Source organism: Watersipora subatra, chromosome 5, assembly GCF_963576615.1.
Source record: "Watersipora subatra chromosome 5, tzWatSuba1.1, whole genome shotgun sequence".
Lineage (NCBI taxonomy): Eukaryota > Metazoa > Bryozoa > Gymnolaemata > Cheilostomatida > Watersiporidae > Watersipora > Watersipora subatra.
This window is the reverse complement of record NC_088712.1, coordinates 25766796-25777438: the sequence shown is the minus strand read 5'-3', so window position 1 is coordinate 25777438 and position 10643 is coordinate 25766796. Positions and strand designations below refer to the sequence as shown.

Here is a 10643-nt window from a genome sequence, read left to right as displayed (position 1 = left end):
GTTCACAATGCAGACTTCACATTGAGCCAGTTGGGTTAAATAGAGTCACATGAACCACAACTTCTCATCATTAAATCTAGCTCTCCATTATGGCTTGTTGCCCTAGATAGGGCATGTTGCTGCAATCACGTAATTAACTTCAAATTGACTGATTTGAAAAAAAAATTCATTGCCGCTTAATGTTAGTGTTTTTTAAACTTCTCTCATTGACAAGCAGTTAGTAATGATGCATTTCGCTTGCCAATAGCTTGTGAAATGTGTGCTGTTTTTTAAGCATTGCAGAAAGCCCTAAGATCTTCAAATAAATCCCATAGGCATACCAGATAGCAGAGATTACCAAAAGGGGTTGGCAAGGCATTAAAATCACTTGTATGGTTCAAACTTGTATGTCCTAGAACATGTTATACAATACAAAAATACTGTTTTTTAAAAATTGTGCTCAAGTTTATGCACGCTTTCATCATTGCCTTTTAAACCAATAATTTGGCAAGTCTCTCCCAGCTATTGTTTTAAACATATATGTATATTGTCTATACATATTAGTGTACGTGCTGTAGCGTAGCGTATAAATTAAAACCATCAAAATTGTACAAGCCTGATAGTAAACTCTCTCTGTTTTATTGAAATCATCAAAGAGTAAAGGTCCGGCCACACGTAACGAATTATTCGTTCAATCTGACCGAATCCACGAATTTCACAGAATTCACAGATTTATTCTGCCGAATATCATAGATTCGTCTGAGCTGTGCATGCACACCGAATTCGTCAACGAAACGCTTTTAATTGGCTAACCAATTGTTTTTAGCGAGCACGGTTCTAGTAGCTTTGACAAATGGTATAGTCCAAGACACGTACGACGACACACAATAAAAGTATCACCGCGATATGACTTGATACATACGATGCAACTGCCTATATGCGCTAGAGATAGCGACTGTTTTTGCGACGGAGCTTTTGTTGCATAAAAAGAAATTATTATTATTGAAAAAGAAATAATTCATAGCTTCTAAAACATCTAAAAAAAATTCTGGATACACGATGAGAAGTTCCTGTCATGGTGAACCAACGAGAGAGAACCAACAATAGCGCATATAGGCCGTTGCATCGTATGTATCAAGTCATATCGCGGTCATACTTTTATTGTGGGTCGTCGTACGTGTCTTGGACTATACCATTTGTCAAAGCTACTAGAACCGTGCTCGCTAAAAACAATTGGTTAGCCAATTAAAAGCGTTTCGTTGACGAATTCGGTGTGCATGCACAGCTCAGACGAATCTATGATATTCGGCAGAATAAATCTGTGAATTCTGTGAAATTCGTGGATTCGGTCAGATTGAACGAATAATTCGTTACGTGTGGCCGGACCTTTACAATACTTTTTCTGCATAGGCTAAGGTAAGGCCTGCTTCAAACCTGCAGACAGCTGTGTAAACCCTGAGTCTTCATTTATCCAACAGCCAAAAAATTAAACAAATTACGTTGCTGCGTATGGGCATACACCTAATTTAATTGTGCTGATAACCACATTTCTTTCTGTAGGATTTACTATCGCTTGCGTGCACTCGGAGTGCACTCGGGATCGAATCTAAGCTTCAAAACTAAAGCTTCAAAACTAACTACTCATTTAACTCATCTCATGTCAGCAACGCTTTTTAGTGCAAGTATTATCAATGGAGGACAACTGAGCTGGCAGAAGATCTATGTGGCTGCAAGTTTCTGATTTAGACCAACGTGAGTAGGATAAAACTGTATTTAAGAAATGAAACAGATAATGAAAGCAGCAGGTATGTGTGCTTTTGCTTTAGATTTTACTTTACCTTGAACTTTGGGGACTACATTGGGCTACAGGATTTGTTGTTGTCGCTCATCCAAAGTAACAAAAATATACGACTTTCAATGAAAGCTTGGATGACTGTAGCTTAACATTTGCTTCATACTCAAGTCAAGTCAAGCTCATATGTCAAGCGATTTTCAGGAATCGAGTGTTGCGATCATTGGTAGACATTGGTAGATATGCATCACTGAATAATTTTCCATTGCTAGCTGGTTGTCGGATGCATGCTTTACGTTATATCCTTAAAATCCCAAATTTTTCCAACTTCTCAAAAATTCAAGTGATTCAAAGATCTATAACAAAAGTTTAATTAAAAATGGTTTACAGAAAGAGTTTTTAATTGAATTCTGAAAGAATATATAATTTATATTGTAATACTCATACAAAAATTAGTTCCGTAGGCCTACTATATGCTAATCAAAGCTACCGTTTCAAGGCAAAGGTTAGCAGTAGTTAACCTTTCGGTATAGAGATTCAAGACAAAAAAATTCATGTAAAATAAACGTTTTATAATGCTAGAAGCCTAGAACTAAGTGCCAGCAAAGCTTTGCTAGCAAAGCTTTGTGAAGCGTATTAGATACACATGGCATGAGGAAAATCTGTTGCTGCAGATGTTTATATTATTGATTGATATAATTAATGTGGTTATGTAAACATTGACTGTAGCATATATTCTTTAAGGGGAAATATATATTTTGCCATAAGCCTTGGTTTTTTTTAAAACATTTTTTGAAGATTGACTAACCAAACATGAAACACGTACATTCAAAATAATTAAGCTTTTTGTATACCCATTATTATGCTAGTTTGCAACGAATTTGCGTGTAGCATCAGAAAACTCAATGACCAAAATTTGCTTGATATTTCTCCAGTATCCTGCGGGACATGTATTGCCTCCAGCTAGCTTTAGCTTTCAGAGCCAGACATAGAACCCAGTTCAAGCAATAAAGGTCATAAACTAGTAACAAGCATTAATTAAACATCTCTTTGTATATAGCTTAGTGTATGGCATTATGTAATCTCATACCTGTTGGCTGTTTAGCTCAGAGAAAGAGCTAATCTCATCGATCACTGTCAACAGGGTGTCAACAATCACTGTCTCTGTTGGCTGGCACTGGCTACAAGCATTATTCATGTGTCTTTGTGTAACTTGTGATGTACTCTCTAACTTGGTCCACATAAATGCATGCTAATAATCAAATGTCTTTTTTTCTTGTAGAGTGTGACATTGTGTTTCGTAATAATGCTATAATGCCTGGCTTGCTCTTGGTTGCAGGTATGTACTGACAAGATAAAACAATCTGACTTTTTTTCATTTTTTTTCCAGGCTTTCATTTATATGGTCTCTAATTTAGACAACAACTGTGACGACTTAGCCTTTAGCTGTGCACTTTTCTTGTTGTTTTGTTATCGTTACTTATGCCAACAGAAAATTTAATATTCACATTGTTTTTATATAGTAATGATAATAGCAAAAAGAGTACAATTTAAAATAGTTTTTCTCTGTAATTACCAAAAATCATTTAGCAACCGATATAGTTCTAGTCATAACATTGAAATGAATATTTTCATGGTGTAGTATCCTGGTTAGCCTCTGAACCTTGAGTTAAATGTATTCTGTTTTTGTCTAATTTAAAAGTTTTGAGCTATTGAGACATACACTGACCCTCGTATAGAGAAAAACCCTGTCTTTAACAATGATGATTTCAGCCAGCTTTCAATAACCTAACCAACAGACCTTACCCATTCTGTGTTGTGCTGTCCTTGTATTGTGGTTGGTTTTTGTTAGTGCAGAGTAGGTGAGAAGTAGGATACTTGAGCCAATAAAAGAGTTACATTTTTAATATGAAATAACTAAGGTTTTTTTGCGTTGTATTTATAATTTTGCATGCTCTTAGAGCTTGGTTAAGTGCATCGGTGAACATGGTTTTACTTTTGCTCTCTCAACTGCATTCAAATAATTTCATATAGTAAAGTCAATGGGCCATCTATCTTTGAAGAAAGATGCATGGGTCAGTATGGAGGATTCAGAGGCCACCACTTGAGGAAACTTGGGCATAAGGGCAAATTTCATGATCTTAGGCTATACATATAACTGAAAGCTTTTCATTTAATATCTTATTACAGCACTACCCATAACATTATTTGACGTATAGATTTTTGCTGCTTTCTTTTTATAAAACTATGGTATTGGCTAAAAGCGTAAATTGAATGGGTTATGATAAAATTATACTTGGCCGCTTGACCCATCTATCCGTTTTTGCGCTTGCATTGCAGTAGATTAGTTGGGCCAACTGGTCCAACTACCCTCATCCTTAATGGCCCATGTATACCCAGCTTATAACTTTTGTAAAGTGCCATAACTCTCAAGTTATTTACAGATTAGTTTTAAATTTTGTCTCAAATCGGTTAAAAGATGTTTATTTATGTTAAAAACAAAAATTTGAGTAAACGTCATTCATTTGCTGCATGTTAAACCTGCTTGAATATTAAGTAAATTTACGAAACAGTACTGATGAAAGGTAACTTACCTCCATGCTTGACAGTTTCACTTTGACAGAAACTAAGATGGCAGCAGTGACCTATTTTTGGATTGGACAATATTATACAAGCGATAGAAAACTAAAATAAAGTAAACAATTTCTAATAATGGGATACCTATGTATCCCCTGTTTCCATATATCCCACTTCTCCCCTAATATTTGTCCTGAGTAATTATACTCACTGGAAATGTGAGTTTATCTTCTCTCAATTTTTGGCATTAGAAAGTTTGAGTATTTTTATCATGTTTGCTAGAATTTTGACTTCTGAGTTCGAGTTTGGCACATGAATTATTGAAGCACAATGAATAAATGTTGGGATTAGTCGCTTGAAAGATGTGCGATACTCAACAACTATGCCTGCTATGGACTAATGCATCTATGGAAATAATTATAATTGTATTTTAATATCACAATTACTATTCTGGTGTTATGGATTAAATTAGGCTGCTGAAATATAACACTGGATATCTAACATGTTTCAGTCAATGCTACTTGCTAAAATAAGTTTGAGCAGAGTAGTGTTTTTAAAAGTTTACTCTCTATTCTTTGGATTTAAGATTCAATGTTTTTGTAGTTGTACCTGCAAAATGATAGAAAATCATTTTCACCTGTAATTACAATTTAAGTATATGGAACAGTACTTGAATTGTTCCATATACTTGAAGAAAGAGATAGAGATAAAGTTATAGCGACCAAAAAAGGTAATTGACATGGTATGGCTAAATATGACAGGGTTGTTATTCACTGCTGCCACATTCAAGGCAAGGCCAATGTTTTCACTGCGGTTTATCTAGTATTTTGCAATATTATCACAGACTCATTATACACGCATTATGTGGCTCTCGGAGCGAATAAGAGTCAGGCTTATAGGGCAGAGCTAGCTAGAGAGTGGCAAAACACACCTGTGAATAATAAAACTTGATCGGAAACACTTACTAGAACCAACATCTTCGTACATACATAAAGCACTAAGCTGGGACAAGAACCCACCAGAGCACGCAAGCCAATAATAGCTAAAGCTGAAGCAATAATAGTCATAAAAGCTGAAGCAAGCGGTAGAAATGTCAAGTGATTTGCAGGAACTGATAATTGCAGGGCTTTGTGAAGCGTATTAGATATGCATGACATGAGAAAAACTCTTTGTCGCGGATTTACATATTATTGATTTTATTGAATGATATTAATTCATTCGCACCTGCCTAATTTTTAGGCGATTTGCCCCAGATACCGCTGATTTTCGGAAAGTTGCCGTAATTCAAATTACTACTACAAAAAACAAACTTAAGATAATTTACTCATTTAAATTTCACAAGAACCAGCCAAATCTCCGTTTTCAAATTATATTATATTCATACAAACAACTCGTATCCCTTTTATGTAGATTCATGCATCAAAGAAGGTAGTTTTAGGAAATTTCCAATTTTCAAAAAATGTCATTTGCTGAAACAAAGTTAGATTTGCACCATAAAAATTGCAAAATATACTAAGTTTGACTGAAATTAGTTATTTATTACAGACAATACATAGTTATAAAGATTATTTATACAGATGTAGTTAGTCACGAACACGAAAATCATGAAACTTCAAATTTTTCCCAACGAGAAACTTTGAATTTTTTCTTCAAACAAATGCATAGCAAATCTATATGCCAATATAACACCAATAAAACTTCATGAAAATGTTTCAAATAATAAAAATATGTTCAATAACTCTGTTCTTGACTTTTCAGATATCATAGACAGCTCTCAGAACCAATCTGATCCTATCGAAAATGAAAGATAACGTTAGTCTGACTACAGCTGGCAGCGTGAAGAATGCATTTTTATTCGAGCATAACGATTCAAATTGGCAAAATTAAAAGTTAATAGAAACTTTGAAACATTAAAAATAATGTTTTAATTTGATTTATGCAGTCTTTCAGTGTCTTACCACTTTTTGATCTGCATATTTACTGCTGAAGTTGAAAAAAGATTATCACAAACGATAAAATTTCAAGTCAGCATGATGATTTCCGGTTTTGGTAGATATTGAGATAGGTGTACTAATCGGGTTATAACTTTTGTCGGAGATGTCACAGAAGCATATTTTAAAGTTTGTCTGATTGGCCAGAAGTTTTTATTTATAGCAAATTAAAAGTATTATTTTATAACTAAAAAATAATGATGCAAGGAGTTGGTAAATTTCAGACGCGAGTAAACACGCGTTGAGTGCCTGACAATGTTATAAATACGCATGTTAACTTGCGTTAACTCGCGCATGGGTGCGAATGAGTTTATCTGGTTATGTAAACATTCACAGTAGCAGATATTATTTGAGAGAAAATGACTATTTTGACTTAGCCTTGCTTTTGTTTGTAAACATTTTGTTGAAGATTGTCTAACGAACCATGATACAGGTACATGCAAAATCGTGAAGCTCTTCGTATACACATTAATATGCTAGTTTGCAACGAATTTGCAGGTAGAATCAGAAAATTCAGTGACAAAAATTTGCAGGATAGTTCTATGGTGTCTTGCAGGACACGTTTTGTCTCGAACTTTAGCTTTCAGAGCCAAACATAGAACCCCGTTCAAGAAATAAAGGTCTTAAACTAGTAAGAAGCATTATTTAAACACCCCTTTGTATATAGCTGAGTGTATGGCATTATGTAATCTCATACCTGTTTGCTGTTTAGTTCAGAGAAAGAGCTAATCTCATCAATCGCTGTAAACCACATGCTGGCACTGGTTACACTCATTACTCATGTCTTTGTCTAACTGGTGATGTACTGTCTAACTTGCCAACATAAATGGATGCTAATCAATTGTCGTTTTTCTTGTAGAGTCCGATATTGAGTTTCGTAATAATGCTACAATGCCTGGCTTGCTCTTGATTGCAGGTATGTACTGACCAGATAAAACGATCTAACTTTTTTCCATATTTTCTTTCCAGGTTTGCATTCATATGGTCTCTAATTTAGACAACAACTGCCAGGACTTAGCCATTAGCTGTGCGCCTTTCTTGTTGTTTTTTTTACTGTTACTTATGCCAACAAGAACTTTAAAATGGTATTGTTTCATATAACAATAATAACAACATAGAGTTACTACTTGGAATAGTTTTTCTCTGTTATTACAAAAAATCAAAATTTGCATTCAATATAGTTCTGGTGATAATATTAAAATGAGTATTTTTATGGTTTAGTCTCATGGTTAGCCTCTGAGCCTTGATTTCAATGTATTCTGGTTTTGCTAACTGGAAGGTTTTAAGCTATTGAGACATTCACTGACCCTCCAATGAAAATAAAGACTGGTTTTAACTCTTTCGCTACTGTAAGCCGATATATCAGCTTTAGTGGTAGTTCAAGTACAGGCCGTAAGCCATATATCAGCTTTAGTGGTAGTTCAAGTACAGGCCGTAAGCCATATATCGGCTTTAGTGGCAGTTCAAGTACAGGCCGTAAGCCATATATCGGCTTTAGTGGTAGTTCAAGTACAGGCCGTAAGCCATATATCAGCTTTAGTGGTAGTTCAAGTACAGGCCGTAAGCCATATATCGGCTTTAGTGGTAGTTCAAGTACAGGCCGTAAGCCATATATCAGCTTTAGTGGTAGTTCAAGTACAGGCCGTAAGCCATATATCGGCTTTAGTGGTAGTTCAAGTACAGGCCGTAAGCCATATATCAGCTTTAGTGGTAGTTCAAGTACAGGCCGTAAGCCATATATCAGCTTTAGTGGTAGTTCAAGTAAAGGCCGTAAGCCATATATCGGCTTTAGTGGTAGTTCAAGTACAGGCCGTAAGCCATATATCAGCTTTAGTGGTAGTTCAAGTACAGGCCGTAAGCCATATGTCGGCTTTAGTGGTAGTTCAAGTACAGGCCGTAAGCCATATATCGGCTTTAGTGGTAGTTCAAGTACAGGCCGTAAGCCATATATCGGCTTTAGTGGTAGTTCAAGTACAGGCCGTAAGCCATATATCGGCTTTAGTGGTAGTTCAAGTACAGGCCGTAAGCCATATATCAGCTTTAGTGGTAGTTCAAGTACAGGCCGTAAGCCATATATCGGCTTTAGTGGTAGTTCAAGTACAGGCCGTAAGCCATATATCAGCTTTAGTGGTAGTTCAAGTACAGGCCGTAAGCCATATATCAGCTTTAGTGGTAGTTCAAGTACAGGCCGTAAGCCATATATCGGCTTTAGTGGTAGTTCAAGTACAGGCCGTAAGCCATATATCAGCTTTAGTGGTAGTTCAAGTACAGGCCGTAAGCCATATATCGGCTTTAGTGGTAGTTCAAGTACAGGCCGTAAGCCATATATCAGCTTTAGTGGTAGTTCAAGTACAGGCCGTAAGCCATATATCAGCTTTAGTGGTAGTTCAAGTACAGGCCGTAAGCCATATATCAGCTTTAGTGGTAGTTCAAGTACAGGCCGTAAGCCATATATCAGCTTTAGTGGTAGTTCAAGTACAGGCCGTAAGCCATATATCGGCTTTTCAATATGGTTTCACTTTTCTTTTAATTATGAAGCCTATAGAACAGCTAGACTAATCAAATTTTGTCTCCAGTGAAACAACCTTGTTGCTAACTACTTGCTATCAATGTAAATATTTTTAGCTAAATATTGTCAACAAATCGCGGTGATAAATGTAGTGACCGTAAAACGATATATCGGCTTATCAATAGGGTTTCACTTTTCTTTTCATTGCGAAGCCTACACATTAGCTAGACCAATCAAAATTTGTCTCCAGTGAAACAATTGTGTTGCCAATCACGTGCACTTAAAAAATTTTTGTTTCAACTAATCCATTTCTAATTATTTTTCAAAACGGTGAAACCAGATCGTTATCGTCATAGCAAGGAAAAACACACTGCGTTCGTTCAACACAAATAAAACGTTCGATATTGTACAAGAGTAAAAATCACCTTGTAATTATCTTGTAGAAAATTTTGTTTTGAATAGGATGCATTTTATAGTAAAGTGATATCTGCTTTTATTCTCGAGATATTGCTTAATTACTAGCGGTATATCAGCTTTTCAAAAAGTTGGTTCATTAATTTGGGCAGAATATTCATTCGGTAAGATTTTAATGTGGTAGTGAAAGAGTTAAAGGTTTACTTGCATCAAAATTTATATTACAGTTATTTAGTATGGAAAGATTAACCAAGTCTTACTTTGTTGTGTTGTAGGTGGAAAATATTTTACTAACTATATTTTTCCAGTATATTTTGAGTCATGAAATGATGATGAGCGTGTGCTGGATGGATATGATCTGTAAATCTTTTTACGAGTTTTTAAAATTGTACAAAAGTTTATAGTTTCAGCCCGAACAATGGTGAAATACCATTTTTTTCTGTTTGATGACATCGGTGGTAGGTTTTTTACTAGTGTTTGATCAAATATCATTATACTATTCTTTGGATCGCTGAAAATATTGCCCAGGTTTACTGACACGCATTGATAAGATCGGCAAGGATCAAAGCGTTAAAACTTGACATATCATCAATTCATGAATTTTTACAAGTTTATATTTATATTTAACGACTATGGTATTATCTTATTGACATGGAATTACTTAATTTATTTGAAAATTTTAGCACTTTAACTACCAGAGGTGCGAGCTGTCTACTGACACAGGCTTGGGTAATATTTCATAACAAAGGCTAGTACAAAGCCATTTGCCCAGCTGCTTGCATTGAAAGCTGCTCATCCATAACAGCTCATGTATTGCTTTCCAGTTGGCAAGCACTTTATGTATGCCTATATCAAATTGATCGGCATGTCCACCAACATATCAACTGGTCGTGGATCAGTAGTTTGTTATCTGTTTAGGCCTACGTAGTCATTAAAGTCATCTTTCCTGAGAGATGTTACAATGATGAACAGATCTCAAATGCTAGTTCAACGCTTCTTCCCAGTCATTGGATGCGTAACCAACCTGATTTTCAAGAGCTGGTAGGTCATCCTTAACTAGTTCACTTAATAAGCTTTTTACTCAATGACCTCGCATAGACCTTTCAACACATTAGTTTCAACACTTGTTGCCATTTGTCTGTTGCTTTGAATTTCTTTGCATAAAGTGAACCTTTTTGCGGTATAATTTTAATTTATTTTAGACTTGATCGATACCCCAAACTTTTTTTTTAACTTTTGATAAACGCGATAATAATACCTCAAAAAATACCATAACGCATCTATTTTGATGCAACAACACTCTATCTTTCAGTCCTACTCCCATCCTTCAATAAAAAATGGCCCTCAATTTTTCAAACAATTGCTTTAAGTGGTCTCAAAT

At 35.4% G+C, this 10643-nt stretch overlaps 1 long non-coding RNA gene across 1 annotated transcript; it reads left to right on the top strand.

Moving 5' to 3' along the window:
- The first annotated feature begins 1631 nt into the window (after positions 1-1631).
- LOC137396973 (uncharacterized) lies at positions 1632-10289 on the top strand. Its single transcript, XR_010978684.1, has 4 exons — positions 1632-1731; positions 3054-3110; positions 7199-7255; positions 10181-10289. It is a non-coding gene; the product is annotated as an uncharacterized lncRNA (long non-coding RNA).
- Positions 10290-10643: the final 354 nt, after the last annotated feature.